Genomic DNA, 21,394 nt, shown 5'->3' with positions numbered 1-21,394 from the left:
GCGCCCAATGTTTCAATGTTTGGCTGAGTATACTTTTCCTGTGAGTGACTCTACGCCATTACTCCGAACAGTGCTTCCATCGTATGTTGAATAAATATTTGGCTAGATTTCAGACTTTCATCGTATATGTAAGAGACAACAAAAGATGAAAATGTAAGAAAATAGATATAAATGAATAGGGCCTTGGTAGGTTCCAAAGGTAACTTCCAAAAATCACAGGTCTGAACGCGTTTAAACACGTTCAAACACGCTTAGGGCTATCGCACACAAATTGACATAACTGCATATGCATAGCATAAGACCGTATGTACCAATGAGCATCGAGTATTAAGTCGCCATATTGGTGTTCGATGCTTAATATTCGATGCTCATTGGTCCATACGATCTTATGCTATGCATATGCAGTTATATCAATTTGTGTGCGATAGCCCTTAATATGCCGGCGGTTAAACCGAAACTACATCAGTTGTTTAATATGTATGTAAAACATTAGGTTTGTTCGATTTGCTTGTACTATTCACACTTTTACACCTAATGCCCGTTGCACACTAGTGCACCTCATACAATACAAATTTTCTAAAATACGTTCTGAAGACGTGTCTAGGACAAAAGGATGTCATCAGAATATTTTTAGGACGTCTTTTGAAGATGTGAACTGTCTGAAAATAGCTAATATCCAATAAGTTTATTCGCATTAATTGAACTTTTTACACTTTCACACTTAGTGCACATGAATTCTTTAGAGGTTCTAAAAATGACGTCATGAGTTCAGTTCGTGTTACGAGTGTAATTGCAATTTTGATATACTTTTTACACTTGATCCCAAACAAGAGTGAAAAGTGTATCAGAATTGCATTTACACTCGTAACACGAACGGAAAACATGACGCCATTTTTAGAACCTCTCAAGAATTAATGTGCACTAAAAGTGTAAAAAGTTCAATTAATACGAAAAAAACTTATTGGATATTAGCTATTTTCAGATAATTCACACCTTTAAAGAACGTCCTAAGAATACTCTGATGACGTCCCTCCGTTCTGAAAATGTTTTCAGAAAATGTTTGGAAAATTTGTGTTGTTTAAGGTGCACTAGTGTGCAACGAGCATTAGGTGTAAAAGTGTGAAAAGTACAAGCAACAAACCTATGATCGCTGCCCAGGGCCCATAAGCCCATCGCACATGAGATGACATAGCTGCATATGCATAGCATAAGATCGTATGGACCAATAAACATCGAGTATTTAGCCGCCATATTAGGCGATTTTTGGCGATCTTTGGTACATGTACCAAAGTATACCAAATTGCACCAAAACGTTTTCGCGTGTTTGGTACTTTGTGGTAGAGGCGTGGTTTACCGTTTTGGTATAACTTTGGTTTGTACCACGCTGTACCTTGCTCGAGAGCAGGATAGTTTTCCAAAGTCTCTGGTACGTAGCAAATGCGCACCCAAATATAAAATAAATAGCTTTATTCAGCAAGAAATAAACCATCGATTTGACATCGATTCGGCGTAGTTGAGACTTTTTCGATGTCGAAACGGGTGTATATCAGTTGGACACGGGGCAATTGGACACAGTCCAATCACAAGTCGCTGTTCCAAGGGACCCTACAAATGTCTCTAATCATACGGTGCTGTGATTGGCTGTGTCCAAATGCACCGTGTCCAAGTGCACCGCTCCCGATTAGGGTTACACTTTAACTGTTTTGAAGTCGCGCGTAAATAGAAAAGAATCAGTCTATTTTAGCATTAGTAGTGGTACATGGTAGTGGTACATATACCAAAATAAGCTCTGCCCCTACCAATATCAACTGTGGTACATGTACCAAAGGATCGCCAAAAATCGCTTATTGATGCTTGATGCTCAATACTCGATGCTCATTGGTCCATACAGTTTTACGCTATGCATATGCAATTATGTCATTTCATATGCGATGGGCTTTATTCTTGAAATAGTTGCGTATACGTAAGTTTTACTGCGCAGCTATTTTATGGTATGATTAAACTTACGCAGTAAAACTTACGTATATGCAACTATTTAAAAAATAAGGGCCTTGTAGTTGTAACTGACTTTATACAGTTTTTATACAGTTTTTTTTATACTCGATTCTGACCCGATTCGAACCCTCGGTGGAAACTTATGCAGGATTCACACCGCGTCCGACGTTCAACATACGACGTCCGATATCCAATAAAAGAATAGCTTTCTAATGGAGAATTGAATTCTATATTAGAAAGCTATTCTCCTATTGGATATCGTACGTCGTACATTGGACATCGGACGCGGTATGAATTCTGCATTATGGGCTTCTTCGGAATCAATTCCGATTGGAAACATTCAGTTATTTTCTACATTTCTATTGTCTTTTCTAGGGGGAATAGAATTATTCCGGTCAGAATTGATTCCGAAGAAGTCCATAATAGGTACTTAGGACTGCGTTCCAAAACTCTACCCGTAGAGTTTTGGAACGCAGCCTAGGTAGTATATATTTCAGTGATCACGTCTAATGTGCGCCATTGACCGTCCGATCGGTCTTCTCTCTACAGTCTAGTTAACTCGTGACCATAACTCGAGGAGGTTCGGAATTGTTCGTCCGTGTTCGGCAACCGAGTGTGCGCTCAGATGATGAGTGGGGGGAGGAAGGGCAAAAGAGATCTAACTTTACACCAGTCATCAGCAGTATTCCTACACTCGTGGTTTCAGCAGTTCATCTCGCAATCGAGAGAGCTGGATGTGAAGAGAGTTTCGCTCGTAACGACTGTCACCGTCGTTCTCGTGATAATCGTCGTCGTCGTGGTCGCCGTGATCGCAGCCGCAGTCGCGTTCCGCGTTACCGTCACCGCCGACGTCGTCGTTATACCGTAGCCGTCATCGTCGCCCTCGACGTCGCAGTCGTCGCACGACTCTGTCTCCCCTACATCTCTTTCCCTCTCTCGCTTCCCTCATTCTCTTTTTATCCCTGTCTCTATCCCTCTCTATCGTGTCCCGCGCAAGTATTGTGAAACAGTGTGAAACGCGAGGCGGGCAAGTTCCGCGAAGCAGCGATTCGTTTGCGAGCGAGGTGACCGAATGTGCCGCTGAGAATTATGTGGCATACTGACGCAGGATTAGGATCGGTCGCGCGTCAAGTCAGCTGACATATTGCGCCCTGCTACACCGCAACAGCCTTCGGTAAGTGTCGCAATCCGTGAAGTGCGCGCTCTCTCTCTACTCCGCCGCTCGCTAGCTCGCTCGTGTTCTACCCCGATCACCGCGACTATTTTCGGTCGGGATAGTCGTGAGAGCGAGAGAGAGAGAGAGAGAGAAGGAGACACACACATAGAGAAAGAGTGAGCGAGTCAGTCTTGAGTCGACTCGACTGCACTTTCCTCCTCTCTCTTCCCCGCGGTTCTTGTATGCGTACTACGTTATTTCTGAGTGTTTCACTCACGTTTGTGCGTGCGTACGCACGCACGCACATGCATGCATGCATGCATGTGTACATATGTAATATATATACATGCACGCGCGTATTTGCACACGACGTACGCGAGTGTATGTATCCCGTTGTGATTGAAATCGAGCGCGCGGCGGAACGGAGGACGTGTAGACGAGGAACCGTTGACGTGTTGGGGCCGCGGCCCACGACAGACAAACGGACAAAGGAACGACGCAATTTGCGGCTAAGTGCGTATTCAAGGATAGAAGCCATGTCCCTCCGCCGTCGTCGTCGTCGCCTACCGTGCGTCCGTCCCTCTGTGCTCTTTGCATGCGTATGTGCCAGCCTCTCCCTCTCTTTCTTGCGTGCGCCCCCTTGCCGTTCACCCTTGCGCCCTCCCCGCTCTCTTTTTATCTCTGTCTCCCTCTCACCCCGCTTCCCGCCGTTGACGTGCGCGCTCTCTTTCTCTCTCTCTCTCCTCATTCGGCCTACACGACGGCAGCGGCGCTCCGATCCGATTCAAATGCGCGTACATTAGCCGTCGTGAATGCCTGCTTGCCCGCTTGCTCCGTTAAATTAACGCTTCTTGAGAGAACGAAAAGAGCGGCCTGGCGTTTGGAAATTTCAGGCTTGGGTCTCTCATTCATTTGATGCGGCGCGGTCTTTGTCTTTTGATTCTGAAAATGTGACACACGCAACACATATATCAGTCTTCTTCCTGTTATCCTTTCCCTGTACGGCGTGATTCGTCCGTTTCGTTATCACGTTTTATTCTTGAACGTGACAACCAGCCGCGTGATCGTAACATTTTCCCCCGTCTTCTACCGTGCGTGCGGTTACCTAGTCGACTGATAGTCACGTAGTTGCAGAGGCTAAGCCCTCGCTCTTCCGCGGCTGGGCATTTCCGGATTGGACGCGCGTGACGCATGAAACGCAAAATGACGCAATGGGTATGACGCTCAGCTTGTGTGAATAAGATATCCGGACGGGACACACGCACACACTTTGAGGAGAAGGCAGGCAGGCGGTCGTCTGGTCTAACGGGGAGCAGGCATTCGTGACGTCTACTGTACACTCACGCACTTACGCCATCTCTCTCCCCCCTTTCTACCGTTTCTTCTCGTGCCCTTCCCTTCCTCCCTTCTTCTCCCGAAACGTCAGTCGTGCCGACGTATGTACTTCCCTTCAGGTGTCCCTTCGAGCATCCCCCTCCCTCTTCCTTCGTTCACGACCCGTTGTTTACAATCTTCTTTCTGGCTCGGCAAGAGAGAGAGAGAGAGAGAGAGAGAGAGAGAGAGAGAGAGGGGGGGGGGAGAGAGAAGGAGAAAGAGACAGGGGATCGCGGTCGTTCTTCCAAGCGGCTCTCGAGACACGGCTCGAGAGAACTCGGCGAGGCGAGTACGATCGGTCGAACGGAACTCTCTCGCCACGCCGCAGCCGTCGCATATTTCCCAACCAACGCGCGCAACGGCGCTCTCCCGACGCCGCTTATCAAGAATAATTTCTCGTATCTACACCGCGGCACTTCCTCTCGCGCTTTACCTGACCAACCGCTTACTCGTTTGCTCTCTTTTTTTCTCTCTCTCTGTCTCCTTCCCTTTTCTCTCTCCATCTCCCTCTCTCTGTCCCTCTGGCTGACGCCAGCCGCTCGCGTCTAAGTCATTATACTCCTCCGGGTCCGAATTCCCAGTAGCGAGAGCCGTGAGCTCAACTATTGTGTCAAAACGCGAGCGACGAACGCTTACTTTTTCCTTTCAACATGAGCTAACTTAGAATCTTTCATATAAAAGCATTCTTTTGAGCAAGTTTATAACAATACAATGGCATTTACACTTCTGATTATAAATTACTCTTGTAGTTGAATCTCGTGTTGAACATTTGGCAACTCTAAAATTTCTCTCAGTGTTCCAGCTCGTACACAGAGGTTCGCGGCCTCGTTAAATTTGCGTGTTCATTAATTTCCCAGATAGACTCACAATTATCATGGTGTGAGATAATCAATGATGCGGCAACTCTACAATTTTTTAAAATTATATTTATAAGGCAGATTGAACTAATCGTTAAATTTATATTATGTAATGTAAATTTCTTGTAACGTTGTATTATATATAGACAATTACAAATTTATTAAAAGTTACACTTAGATTTTTATATTATATTTAACGCAAGATATTGTTTTGATTTTTTTTTCTATTTCTCTTGTATTATCCTTTTTGATTATTCTTTTTGTATTTCTTTCGTATTTTTATTTCGTTATTATATATAATAATGATTTAAAAATGTTATATGAACTTATAAGGAACACATAATCTTTACAAATCGACTAGTTAACTTGCCGTTCGTAATAAATTTACATTTATTATGTAAAGTTACCTTTTTATCTGAGTTGTCCAAAAAGTCGCGTCCTTTACGTAAACGACTGTAAAATACATACTGAATTCAAGAACAAATGTTACTTGTTTTAATTGTTTTATCAGATTATATGTCCGCAAATCTATCATAGGTTTATCGTAAGAATCACACTTGTTTAAAATATTTTCTGAATCCTAATAAGTTTAATCAAGAATATTAAGTTAAAACAAAAACAGTCGGGCTGCTTATTTATTTAGAGAGTCAAACTTACTATTTTTCTTCGAAAAAGTTCATAGAAAGAGTAAATTCTTTAGAGTACATGATCATGTGTTCAGCTTTTCTAAAATTTTAATATTTTAAGATCAGTATGAGAAGAAAATATAACTTTGTTGAAAGTAACCATTACTTAAAAGAAGGAAAGCAAACTGAGCGATTACTTTTCTTAGTAATAGAATTATATGTTTTTGTGCGTATGCATGTGTAACTGTATGTGTGTATGTAGATACGCACGCCTTTTTAACTATACAGCCTATGAATGACTAATCGGAGAAAAGTGACGGTTGTTTCAATGCCGGCATTACACACACATACTTCAATCGCGTAGTTACTTAACATTGAAAATTAGACTGTGTCTGACGCTCGTTCAAGGATGAGAATAGATAACGAAACCTTGTTTCTCTCCTCCTCCTCCTTTCTCTCTCTCTCTCTCTCTCTCTCTCTCTCTTCCCTCCTTTCTCTCTCAATTATAAATTCTCCAGACGGTGCATTTCCCTCTCAACAGCAGCCTTGATTCAATCGTTCGATATATATTTGATATGAGAAATGAGGGAAAAGTAGGGATAGAAATTGAGCGTTTCCGCCTGAATTTTTGGAAGTTCACGATGTGAACTTGCGAAATTCGCCGGGGACATCGCGTGACCTCTCCTGAGACATATCCTATGTGACGCCGTATACAGGCCTTTCCTATTTTTGATACGCTCGATTTCACGATGAAGGCACGCCGGACGCAGCTTTAATGAAGGCTGCTCCGTTCCTTATTGCGCGCTTGCTCTCTCGGGCGCGTTCGCATAGTTTACATCGCTGTTAACGCTAATCGCGCTTCGTTCCTTCTTACCGGTCTCTCTTATATACGGAGAAAATATTATACTAAAAATTACGTTAGAATTACACTTCATTGTGGAATGTTTTTTTTTTTGTAAAATTAGGCCATATTGGCATTGCAGCATAAAAAGCTAAGGTTTTAAGAAAATACGAGTATATAAGATAATGGTTCTAATTATGGGGATCACTTAAAGTTAGAGTAACTTCCAATCGTATACATAGATTTGTCGATCGAATATTAAAACGAACTGTTGATGTCAATATAAGCAATTAACATCATAGTTTCAAAACAAAATTATTAGATTTTTAATTAGTTTATTCTAAATTATTAATTAAAAACAATAATTAGAAACATTTATGCGTAAGTCCTAATCATGTTTCAACAAATATTGCGTCTGTATAATGTCTATGATATCTAATTTTATATTATGCCACATTCATATTGTTTTAATCTATATAAAATAATGATATATATATCCATATATTGGTATAATGGTATAAATAATGGTATATATATTAGCACAATCTAAGCAGTTTCATAAATCTAAAAAGTTGGTAAAGCAACAGATATCTTAGATTTTTTTCTTAAATATTAAGAATATTCGTAAATATAACTTCGGAATATAAAAGAACTAAAGAACATGAAAGAATGTGTTTCGTGTTTTTTCGTTAGAAAAATGTGTGTTTTTTTAATATATTAATAAACTCAATTTGATCCGTAATTGGGACTCTATCTATAATTAGGAGTTACTTTATTTTTTCATTTGCAAAATGTTTTATATTTGTAAACACATGTTATATTAGTACTCACTGAATAAATGTGTTTTATTTTTCACATATTTTTTTCTCGTAAATCTATCATAAGTTCATCATTAGTAACAAATTTATTCAAAATATATTCTGAATTTTAATAGCTTTAACGCTTTAATCAAGAATATTAAATTAAAAAAAAATGTATATTCCGCTTGCTTGCTCTACATAGAGCTGAACCAACTTTTCTCTCATTAAAATTTCTTAATATTCTTGCAAAGAGAATGAATTATTCTTTTGAATACATAATAATAAACTTTTCTCAAATTTGTGATAAATATATTTCAAAATTATTATAAAAGAAATATTCTTTGTTAATGATAATCATTATTTAAAAGGAGAAAAGTAATTGCTTTGTAAACTGCTTTTCTTAGCAGTAGAATGATATTTGTGTGTGTGTGTGCAATTATATCTATTATTTTATCAAGTAGTAATTTCAATCACAATTTCTTTGTGGTCAAGATTGACAAATTTTTATATTTTTTGGATAAAGTTTATGATAAAAATTAACTCGGGAAAAATCGGCAGAAATTGGTCTTTTCTATTAATAGAATATATAATCTATTAATAGTATATATTATATAAAGAGTTATATATTAGTAATTGTTATAATTTTTGTCAATTTATTTCATTGGATGAGATTCGCGACTATAAAAATCGGAATTTACCTCAGTTTTTTTCATTCAATGGATTTTTCTAGACAACTCTGCATATATGTAGTTCAAGAAAAAGAGAGATAGATTACAAAAGTTCTATTGTAATTTTTACTATATAACAGTTTCTTCGTGTACGCACGCGCGCACACGTACACGTTCCCTCCTTCTCTTGTTCGCTTTCTCCGTCTTTCTTCCTCTTTTTTCTTCTTATAATCATCATAACGGACCGAGCGATAATGAATTCCGCTTCTCCTCTGCCATCCAGCGCGCTCTATATTTCCATCTATATAGATCAATATACTTGTCGCTGCTGATCCAAATTTATCCACCGTGTTTTATTTTACCGTGTGTATCTTAACCCGTCTGTATAACTGCTGAATATAAAAACTCCATCGCCTGCTGCTGCTGCTTTGTCGTCTCTCTCTTTCACGTTTACGAACTTTTATTCTCACGTACGTTGTACCGGAGTTCTCGTTTTATCACGCCTGTCCCGTAGGGGTTCCCGTGTTATTTTCAACATTTTCATCTGAAGATCTCCCATACGCGCGGGTGTCAGTCTCGTGTGCAACGGCTACGAGTCACGTCAACAACGACGACGATGGCGATTGCCGATCCAACGACACACGTGCGCGCGTATGTGTGCAGCACACATACGAGGCGTTTCGCCCACAGTGACGTGCGAAGCCGGAAATTGGCGGTTCGAGAATGAAAGAGATTGGCTGCGTGTGTTTTTCGAAAACCGCACATCTTTCATTGAAAGCATACAAACCCTGCCGCATCTCGGGAAATCGTTCGCGGTCTCGCGACCACGTGCGCTCTCTCTCTGTCTCCCTCTTTTCCTTTCTTTCCCTTTCTTTCACACGTGTATCGATCGTAACTGCGATCGCCGTGCCAAAAGTAGCGCGACTCGACCGCGTGAAAAATTGATCTTCGATTTTGCCGTGTTTGAAACTTCAGCTCCGACTTGAAGAAAAGACGTTTCGCGAGCGTAGTAACTTTCGATCCTAGGAACATGGCGGATGATAGGCTCCATGCAACGTAAATATTTATCGTGCCATTCATTCGGGAAAGTGAGCAGGCGGCTGGGGAGCCACACCGCGTTCCACTCGTGGATTTTTATGCGGGAGAACTCCGCGGACACGCAGCCACACACGCGCTCTCTCACACATACAAATGCGCGAGGTCAGTTCGTCCTCTCGCTCGTTCGGCGGGTAGGACCGCTCTATCGCGCGACTCTCGTTTTATATTTCATTTCCATATCTCATTGTGCGTGTGTGTCTCAGCTTTTACCCGCAGCGGTACTTACGCGCGCATGCACGCACACGCGACACGCGCGTGCGCTGCGCACAATGTCGCGCAGTGCACGAAGGGACTTGTCTCTCTTTTTCTCTCTCTCTCTCTCTCTCTAGGACAATGTACTCTCTGCGGCCGCGTGTGTACGTGAAAGCTGCGACGAGGTCGAAGCGAGCTTCGACGCGTCCATTCGAGAACAGCGCGCCGGCGGCTGCAGGGAGACAGGTAGAGAGCAGTGACTCATGATTCCGATTCGATTATTCGAGAATCAGTTATATTTTTTGCGAAAAAATCTATTCTGATTAGATTTTCCTCATAATTTTCTGGTAAATCGGTACCTTATACACGAAAAGAAGAACCGGTTAAATTAAATCGAATTACATCAATCAGACTGTTTGGTGAGATATAAATGAATTATATTTTTGGTTGAGGTAACCAAATAAATTTAGTTGTAAACGTTTAGTTAAAATAACTAGACAAAAGTTTGGTTACTTCAAATCAAATTAAATAAAATTATATTCACATTTTTTATTACAAATTGTATTATTTTTTAAATGAAAATTGTTTTTGAGATGTTAGTATGTGATTATTTTGCTTGAAATTTAATTGATTTGATTATATTGTATATGATTTATATTGTATACGGAGAACTCGTCTTTTATTCCGATTAAATTCGAGAGCCCAGGATTTCCGGATTGTGATTCGTCCATTTACGCATTGCGTCATTTCATCAGTTGATAGATCTATTATATATTGTGTACCTGTGTTGTAATTAACGTTGAGTATCAAAATATGTGATTATAATAACCAGAAATTCTGCTTAGCAATCAATAATTGCCAACCGAACATGTCAATGGTTTATCCATTTTTTCTAATCATAATAAGCAGACACTTGAATGTTACAATTGGATCAGCAGTAACTAAACTCTGACTGTTATTAAATCTAAATATCTTAATTGGCTACCAGAATATTTCATTATAACAACCTCATAATAAGAATATTTCATTATAATAACCTTCATAATAATAAGAAATTCTGTTTAGTTGAACTAAATCTTGTTTAACCAAACATATCATCCAACTGAGATTGTTTTTTCCGTATAACACAGAATCAATACTAGCAAAACTGAAGCATTAAGCAAATAGACCAATCACAGTTGAGAATATCAACATTGATAGAGTGAATTCGAGCGAATTTTTTTCCATTTAGTGACACAAGTTGATACAAGCATTATCTTGGTTTTGTATTCTGTTTTATAGAATATGAAATAAAACTTGATAATGCTCGTGTGATATGTATTACTAAAGGGAAAGCACCACGTATATTCTCGATAAATTTCTATTTTGACTTGTTTTCTGTTGACTTGTTTATAGTTAAAAGGTTTATTTACTTAAAAAAAAAGTATTGAAAATTATACAAAAATTGAACATAACATTCGCAGTAAAACACATTTGTAATTAAAGTTTCATAGGATTTGTCCATACTGTTCATAAGAAATTTAATATTGAATATCGAAATTTTGCACAACCTTACGGTAGAAGCAATAATCATTATTCTAGTTTAACTTCGTAAGAAATGATATCATTTAAATAAAAATTTAACAATAATATATAACAAATGTTACATATTAGGAAACGCGTCATAGAAGAAATAATAGTATTCACTATATCATTTTTTCGTAATAACCAATTGTACGCCAATGTTGCAGAAACTGCTGTTTTATGCAACATTGAGTAGCATTGTGTTGAGTGAAACGTGACAAGATAGTATCATGAAATTTGAGTTTCAAATTAACATTTATTATTTAGATGGTAATAAAAATATATATAAACGTAGTTTGATAAATAGTGAATTTGTGAGTAGATCTCTTGATGCTCCCTAAAAAAATACATCTAGTGAATAAACTCTTTAATGTGAGATAAATTATTAAAGACTTTATTTGTATTTTTATATAAACTTCTATATTCTTTTATGCTGTAAGTTAACTGTTTAAAAATAATGAAAGCGAAAGTATAGGTTAGACATATTTATCGATACATATCTTATCATCATATTACATCGATATATATTTTATCGATTCCTTAGAATCGATCATACTTTTCTTGCGATATGTCGATTAATCGATTTCAATAAAAATATGACGATACACGGATATAAGACGATTCTTTTTAGCAAAAACGTAAATGATTAGAGAGAAGAGAGATGGGGGAGGGTTTAATGGAGGGATGGTCGTCCAAAGGGAAAGAGATTGAGTACTCAGGAAAAGAGAAAACTGTCGTCGCTCTTTGGCCCTCGGAGTGGTGATCCATAGTGAGAAGACGATAATTAACCGTCGACGAGAGATTGAGGAAGAAATGACAGATTTGACTTCTCTAATTGCGAATTCACGGAGTGATGTATATTCGAGGGCTAAAATTCAAATGTCGAATTTTGAATTTCAAATGTCAAGCTTTGAAATTCTCCTCGTCCGTTTTCGGGACGCGGCGCGGGTGCTGTGTGTGACGGCCGCGTCGAGCCGCGAAATGAATATGAATCATCATCTCTCTCTTCTCTCTTCCGATCTCTCGGCGTGAGTGCGCGAAAAATGTGGGACACCGCGCCGCGGCGCGCCGCAGAGCGGATGCGCGGGCGCACGTGCACGCGATATAGTCCGCGCGGCGGCGCGTTTCCGCGTGCGCGTGATCCACGAGTGACACGCGAGCACGCACGCAGCCGCTACGGACGTGCGATTTATGAAATTGCGTACCGTCTTTTTTAAGAATCGCGATGAGAATGCGCTATATCGCAATTTCGTGTCGCAAATATTATTTTACATCGCGCGCGATTTTTAATCGCATGGGAACCTGGGACAAGATAGGAACCGTAAAAATAAACGTTAAACAATAAATAAATCAACTCTCTCGTACTGTCGTACTGTGCATCAAAATATTCTCTGAAATGTTTACTGTAAAAAAAAAACAAGTTTTACTGTGAAAGAACAGTTAAAAATGAAAGCATAATCTAGTTAATGTTTTCTTAAAAACATCACTTATGCTCGTACTTTCTATGTGAAAGAGATATTTTACAAAACTTGTTTATTTCCGAATCATAAGTTTTTAGACGTTTTTAAAAGTTATTAAAACGTACAATATATAAGGATGTTATTGCACATTTAACTAATTATAATTATTTATTGACATGTTTTTCATAAAACAATAAGATTATTTTTTTATTATCTTTTTTATTAAAATATTAATGACAAACAATATTAAGTGTAGCAATCTTTTGAAACAAAAAAAAATATATAAAAATTATATATAAAAAGGAGTAATATACACAATAACTTAACGTTTTAAGGCTGTTATAATCCCATTATGTTCTTTAATTGTATAAATTTGGACTAGATAGTACATCATAAATTGTTGCGCGATATTTGCATAAATATTTAACTAAAATGACAAGTGATTTTAAGTTGCAGGCGCGATTTTGTAAAAGTCCAATTGCGGATCGCATTGCGATTCAAAAAAGGAAAATCGCAGTGCTTGCGATATATTGCAAAATCGCATATCTCTATCGGCGACATGCGTGTGTCGTGGGTCACGTGTAATTTAGAGAGAGATAGAGCGTGTGTTTCGAGACGACTATTTCGACGTAGATTTTTTGGGAATAGCCTCGTTACCGCGGATTTGTAGGAGAAGAATCTTAGTTTGTGTGTTGAATGGAGTTTTAGACGAAAGCTCGGTGACGAAGAATGGTATCTCCGTTATGTCGACCGAAAACACATTTGGCTGCGCTGCAACTTGATTGAGATAACTGAGAACAATTGACTCAATGGAAATCTACGGAAATCTTTCCGTTCCTGCATATGGAATAATACATTTGCGTAAATGTTACTTGTTTCGAGAACTTTATATATTCACATATCTTTCATAAGTTTATCATAAGTATCAATTTATTCAAAAGACACTCTGAATTTTAGTAAGTTTAGCATTTAAATTAAAAATATTGAATGAAAACAAAATATATCTCTTCCTTACACGCGAAACAAAAGCTCGTGTAACTAATTTTCTATTATCTGAAAATTATACGAAAATTCTCAGTTATTTCGACCGAGTAAGGCAGCATTGAATTATCGTTCGATCTTTATTTAGTTACACAAACTATTTTTCTTTCGTACATCAATGAAGTAATTATAAAGTAATTGTCATAGTTTATCATAGTGTTTATTTGTGGAAAATTAGTTGTTAAAACGATTTATATTTTATGTTTAAAGCGTATGAAGAAGACTGCATAGACTACACGGGGAAAAGGTTAAATAGTCAGTTAAGGATTAAGTAATCTCAGTCAGTGGAAAAAAAAGATTGCAATACTTTTATCACGGTAAATTTAGCAATCCCGTATTTAGTAGGCAAATTGATCTTTTGAATATTGCTAAGAAATAAATTTTCCTATAAAATATACAGGGTGTCCCAGACATTGTCAACTTTATTTTATTGAGTCTTTTGAGCAATTTAGAATTAATTATTCTTCGGCGAAAATATCGAGACATCAATATTTTTTGAAATACAAGCGATTAGAAAAGCAGGAATTTTCGCGAATTAAAACTTGGGCGTTAACTTGCATATATAAGCAATGACATAATTTTGTTAGAAGAACTTTAAAATTTCGAATTTTAACGATGTTCTAATATTTCACTTGAATGTTATAATAGTTTTATAAGAATAGGTTTATAAGAAAGAAGAAGTTTTACAATATAATTATTTTGATGACAATATTTTCTTTTGGCACTGGCATAATAAAATTATCCTTTTCGATTGATTTCAAGTACATTTCAATATTGTTTCTAAGAAAATAGGTTTTGGAAGTTTAACCTCAAACAGATGGTACCACCAAAGAAATTAAAGAATATAATTTATTATGTAAATAAAATATTTTTATTCATAGTATTATTTGCATCAAAAGTCACATCTTTCAAGTTTTCGTTGGAAATAATAAAATCATGGCAGACCATATTCGAAGTATCACATAATATACATAACGTAAAATGACAAAATAAATGCACTTTGAAATTTATATATTTATAATCTACAATCTACTCGTGATTATCTATGATTTTATAACAAAATTAGTTGCGAAATCAAGTGCGAAAAAATTTGGGAAGGTTGCCTATGGCTACTTTTGGCCGCATTCTTTGAAAAAAATCATCACATAGAAAAAAAATTAGTGTTTATTTAAAATTAATATATTAATATATTATATTAATTGTTAAAATAAATTAATGATCATTGTTGCATATGTAAACAATGATACATAATTTTGTTGGAAGAACTTTAAAATTTCGATGATGTTCTAATATTTCATTTAAATGTTATAATAGTTTCATAAGAGGTACAATATAATTATTTTGATGACAATATCTTTTGACATTTAAAAACATCATATTCTCAATCTAATATTTTGTATTTTTCATTCACGAAAATTATTTTTGAATAAGAACAAGAAAATAATAAGAATATATTTTTTTTTGTTGAATTATATAAATTGTATTCTTGCAAGTAATTTATCTTTGCTTGATGTTATGTAAACTCATTTGAAGATTAACCTATCAAAAATAAAAATATTTTCCAAGTTAGAACATTTTTTTCTACTGTTCATATATTCAAAAGAAGAATTTATTTTCTTTAAAAGAATATTATGAAACTTTACCGAAGGAAAAATTAGTTCGATTGTATGTAGCGAGCAAATCAAATTTTTCTGTTAATAAACTTGTGGTAGATTTGCAAATATACAAACTTGAAATACTTGAAATAAATAAGATTTATTTGAATGCAATATATATCTTTTGTGTGTAAACTTTATTCTAACAGAATTTTCACTTGGAGCTTAATTATACAAAAATATGTTGAAAAGTGAACTGTCGCCTTAAATAATTTCTCTAGACATTTGTGCGAAAGAAAAATTACCTTTAAATTATTGAGAGAATCTCTCTCTTAATACACTAAAAAGATATACATGAATATTTATTTGTAGAACATAAAGTTTATTTGCAGAGATAGAAATAAACTTTATTACTTTTTATAAACAAATTTTAAAACATTTTTTTCTCATAAAAATATGACCGCGAGTTATGGAACGCCTTGTATATGTACATACGGATGCGTTGCGAAGCTCATTGAAAAAAAGTCTCGTAACCTTTCTGCCACTGACTACATTATTGCTTCGTCATACCGCGCCATTGTGGACTACACCCGGTGAGAATGAGCTACGAACGGTGTTTTCGCGGCCGCGAGGATGTCTTTCATGCTGCACCGCGGTAGAAATATTGGTACGCGCGCCCGTTTTAACCAGAGAAATAAAACAGACATGAATAAAATGTCGATACCTTTGCCGTGTATCTGCATCCGCGATCTCGTCGAGCTCCGATCGCGCTCGTTGCGCCGGCCCGTTACAACGCGAGACATCGCTTTGACTTCGATGGACGAATCCCGGATCCTCGCGAGAAAGGAATTAGTTGGGAAAACTCATTTTACGTGTCGGACATTTGGCGCTTTTAACGGCAAATAGCATCGCCTCCGTTTCCCGTACAATTCGCGCACGCATCAGGCTATACCAGAAGGAGAAAGAAAGAAAGAGTGAGCACTTAGTCTATCACGGGAAAATATGTTAATTACGATAAAACCTGTTTTCGTTGATCAATCCGACAATTCTGCCGATTAAATAAGAGAGGGAGGGAAGAGGGTGGGGAGAGAGAGAGAGAGACGCAAATGAGCGAACATTTACTACGCACAAGATTGTAGTACGCACTCCCGACCGCAGATCACACGTAAACATCGTGACAACAATACTCGCGGAATCGTGTTTTTCTGAGTCGATCGACTCGCTCGCTGTATATTCACGTGCGCTTCTTCAGTTCACGGTCAGGTCGCGGATTAGATTAGGGTCAAAGTCGCCAAAAATCCCGCTTACGCTTCCTACCGTTCGTCGCGAAAAAGTCCGCAGCTTTTTGGAACTTTTGGTCGTATGTACAATCGATTAATACGGCTCGTCCTATTGTCGTCGTTCGTCGTTCACACGCATACAGTAAAAGAAAAGGACATTGTTGGTTTGAAAACATTTTTATTTTTGATATGTGAATTATAAGACGAGATTACATGGTGTTAAAAGAAGATAAGTTACTTGCATCAATATATTTCGTATGACTGAACAAAGAAAAACGCCAGTTGTAGTTTTGTTTTTAATAATAAAAAAAAACGCATTGTTATTGTTCGAAAATAATTGGAAAGGACTGGGAAGGATAAAATATTGGATTGAGAACATCATGTTTATAACATCATGTCGAAAAAAGATATTATTAAAATGATCATATTGTATTTCTTACGAGACCATTACAATATTTAAATATACAATCATAACTTTGTTGAAATCCAGGACTTAAAAATTCTTACAACAGAGTTATAGTATATAATTGATTATATAAAAAACAATGATTGTCAATTTAAGCACATTAGTTTTAAGTAGATACTAATTTTTTTCTGTATCACACACACACATTTTCGCGACACTCTCGCATGTAAAAACAAATGAATGTATATAATGCATGTATTCGCCCTCGTCGCAGAGACAAAGAAGGAAGAAACAAAATTTCCGAGACGTGAGTAAAACGAACACGAGGCCTAATGCTAAAGTTGGCAGCGTATATTGTACGTCTCCTGTTCGTCTTTCGTCATCTAAACTCGCGATTTCGCTGTTTACGACTCTGTAGGTACGATCTATTTTCAAATTCTCACGATCGATGCAAATTACATTCGCATGCGCCTTATAATTTTTCCGCCACGATGATTTCCCAGTTTTGCAAATGATACACTGAGAGGAAGCATCAATATAGGAAGAAGAATGAGAGAAAAGGGGGGGGGAGAGAGAAGTAACATTTATTTAATGTTCTGACATAGTCCCATCAAACCAGATATTATACTAATTAAAAATTGAATTAAAAGAGTTATAAGTCAGTATGTGCACACACATAAAAAAATATAATTCTATTATCAAGAAAAGTGATTTCTCAATTTATATTCCTGTTTTTTAATAATGATTATCTTTCAACAAAGAATATTTTCTTTATAATAGTCTTAAAATATACTCTTCATAAATTTTTGAAAAGCTCATTATCATTATTATATATTTAAAAGAAAAATTCGTTCTCTTGATATTGAGAGAAAAAATATAAAAAAATTATTAAATATTCATTTGGTGCGAGTACTAACAGCATATTTACTTAACTTTATATTTACTTAACTTTATTTGACAAACCCAAAAAAATAAAACATTTTTGAATGTTTAAATAATATCTCCAGAGAAAACAGTTATATTGGTCTCAAAATATCATTTCTGAAAACATATCTTCAGCGACTTTTATGACGAAGTAGCAAAATGGCAAAAATCCAAACTACTGAGACGCCGATGAGCAAAACGGACCAGATATTGCTTCAGAGCAACAGTGCTAATAAGTGCGTCCCGCATTTATTATTCTTGCATATTATAACTCATGAGAAATCAATTTTTGTATCAGCTCTTGAGAGCAACATTGTCAAATAAAGGGATAGATACAAGTTCTTTTATTTAAACAGAATAAATAATTGCTTTTATGATAAACTAATATTTTCTTAAAGTTAAAGGAAATGTATATTTTCTTATTTGAAAAATATTTTACATTAATGCAAATAAATTAGTACCCACTATCTTATTAGTACCCATTGCTAGTTATTATTAGTACCCACCAAATAAATATTTACTATTTCTTAGATAATAATTCTTTTTCTTACTATATAAAAATATTACAAAACTTTGTTAAACTTTTTGTATTATTGATTAAAATGCTAAACGTACTGGGGGGACTCGGAATATCTTTTGAATGAGTTTGATGCTTATAATAGATTTGCAAATATATAAACTTATGATATACTTAAAACATATTTACTTGAATGGAGTATGTACTTTTTTGTGTGCACAGATGTACAAAAGTAAATTAAAGTATGCGAATATTTAAAAATATATACTTAAAATACATGAAATAAATAGAAAAATTTGAAAAGTCCAAACGATACATAAGAATATGAGAAATGTAATTATTTTGATGCACCTAATAGATAAGAAGGCTAGGAAAAGGTTTTACTAAGAAAAAAAATACCTAAAAAATAAAAAATTTATTTAGTTTGTACTAATAACATATTTACTCAAATCTAAATCTTTTAACTTAAATAGAATAAACAATCGTCTTTTCCATGAAGAGTTATAGTTTTAAGAAAAAAGTATATAGAAAAAATATTGTAATAAAAATGACATTAAAATTATATTTCATTTTACAATTTTTTTTAATATAAAACTGGACTATATTGATGTTGTGATATAAATTGTTATATATAGTATAAAATGTTATATATAGTATATATAGTAACAGGAATATATAGTAAACTTGACGATCTCTATTGAATATACGGTCTAAAAAAACATTGAAGTAATTACAATAATTTTGTGGTAAAAGATCAAACGTGCATAGTATTTTTAAATAAATAGTAATGTTGGTCATAATTTCTGTACGGCCAAAGAATGCAAAAACTTTGTTGTAATTTTTACTACAAAATTTTCCCCGTGTATATTTTCTCACTTGAAACAAACTGCTTGTCGCCGTAAATATGTAAATTAGCACAAGAGTGAATACGTTATCAGCGCGCGCCGAATAAATATTTCATTGTGTTTCGGGTATTTTTCTCTTAATAGGGAGAGGAAGGTCGCGAATGATCGCGACAGTGCGCTCGAGACAGCTCGAAGAGCGATACACCGCGACATTATTAGCGTCTAAACACGAACCCAAGCAACTTCACTTTTGGTTTCGTAGCTGTTACCTGCTCTAAATTTAGTGCGTCTTGCTGCATACAGGGCAAAGAATATACGTACTCCCTGGTAGCTTCTCGGGGAAGCGCGACGCCCGAAAGTGCGCAAATTCTCCGCATAATTCTCTCGCTGCCGATCTCATGCCGCCGTCGCCGTTGATGCCCTACGATAATACGATTAATTTCGGCTCCGTTCTATTTTCGGACGACCGCTCCTTATCGCACGGGTTAACCTTCTTACCTCCTTTCCCGATCGGGCGCCTCCGTTCTTCTCGGTGTCCATTGTGCTCTCGATAATCGTACTCCGCTTTCGACACTGGAGTGGAGTAATCAAATCTAATAATTTACACTTCAAAAAAACGTCTCGTTCTCTAAATAGATTCTTCTTAAAAAGAATCTACTATGTGGAAATAAATAAATAATTGAACTCACGTGACGATGACACAATTAAGCGTATTTGTTTGGAAGAAAAGAAATTTCTGGTTTCTATGATCCAAATTCGACTCTTAAGAACCAGAAATTCTGTTTTCTTCAATCGAAATACATTTAGTTGTTATTGTCACATTAAAAAAAATATACAAAATTTCTGTGGTTCTTGGGGATTAATCTTCGTTTCTTAAGATCCACTAATTCTATTTCCTTAAATCAAAACTTATTTAGTTTGTCATTGTCACACTAAAAAGAAAAGAAAACAATTTTTGGTTCTTGGAAAACCAAATGGTTTTCAAGATCCAGAAATTCTGTTTTTTTTTCTAATTAAAATATACTTAATTCTGTTATTGTCTTGTTAAAAAAAGGAGTAAATAAAATTTTTTTATTTTTAGGAACCAAATTCAGTTCTTAAGAATCAATAATTTTGTTTACTATAATCAAGATATATCTAATTGTTAAAAAAGAGGAAATAACATTTTTGATACTTTAGAATCAAATTTAGTCCTTATAAATCAGAAATTCTATTCCTTCACTTAAAACACATTTAGCTGTCATATTATCACGTCAAAAAAAAAGAACCAGAATTTCTGGTTCTTGGGGACTAGATTCGGTCCTCAAGATCTAGAAATTGTTTTCTCCAATCAAAACGCGTAAAATTATGTCATTTAAAAAAAGAAGAGAGATCATTTCTGGTTCTTGGGAACCAAATACGTTCCTCAACAACCGGAAATTCGATTTCTCTCAATCAGCTTAGTCATTGTGCCACGTTAATTTAAGATTGATTTGACTATTCTTTTTCTTCATGTGGCCAAGTCTTCCCCTCAAGACAAAGACCGGCCAACCAACCGCCAGTCGTTCAGTGGCCTTTGTCTCGCTCTTCCCGCCCGTTTACGAGCGTTTTCGCGGAGATATGTTGACATTTTCCGCGGTATTTCCAAGTCGAGCGCAAAAGGAAATGAATACGCGCCGCGTCATCCGACGCCACATGGCCGCAGTCGACGCTTGGAGGTTTCGCCGAATTCTTCGCTTCCTTTCGATTCGTGGCTCGAAGGAGAAGGCCGAAGCATCCTCAAGGCTGTGACTTACGGCCGAGTGCCTCTCTTCCGAAATCCCGCGGTATATTCCTGGGGATAAAGATCGGCACCTTTGTTTGCGTGTGTGTGCTGTGTGACGCGCGCGCGTGGGTCCGACCGTACGACTTTGCGAAGGTCGCGCACCACCGTGCAACCTTAGCAGCCATTGTAGAGGAGGTCGTTTACTCCGCGAAGTAAACAAAGCTCCACGAATCTGACGTGGTGGCGCGAGCCATCCGCGCCTTTATTCGCTACACCCGATATAGCGGCGTGCTAATCCTAACGACGACGACGACGACGACAACGACGACGGCGGCGGCGATGGCCGCATTCGCGCGTGTACAAAGGTGTGTACGCAGATGTGAATTGACCGCACTGTGTATATGTATACATA

General features: G+C 36.7%; 1 protein-coding gene across 3 annotated transcripts in view; it reads left to right on the top strand.

Moving 5' to 3' along the window:
- The first annotated feature begins 2,632 nt into the window (after positions 1 to 2,632).
- The window catches only part of LOC116847859 (AN1-type zinc finger protein 5), a 39,564-nt gene continuing 20,802 nt past the window's right edge, over positions 2,633 to 21,394 (top strand). For 2 of the 3 annotated variants that reach the window (XM_032823324.1, XM_032823325.1), the window contains exon 1: positions 2,633 to 3,169. The gene's annotated coding sequence lies outside the window, so the exon portion shown is untranslated. The remainder of the gene's footprint in view (positions 3,170 to 21,394) is intronic. The other variant, XM_032823329.1, reaches the window with a different exon arrangement.

Source organism: Odontomachus brunneus, unplaced genomic scaffold (genome assembly GCF_010583005.1).
Source record: "Odontomachus brunneus isolate Ranch 3 - 2012 unplaced genomic scaffold, Obru_v1 Obru_scaffold_084, whole genome shotgun sequence".
Classification (NCBI taxonomy): domain Eukaryota; kingdom Metazoa; phylum Arthropoda; class Insecta; order Hymenoptera; family Formicidae; genus Odontomachus; species Odontomachus brunneus.
Note: the sequence above shows the minus strand (reverse complement) of the source record. Positions and strands in the feature narration are given on the sequence as shown.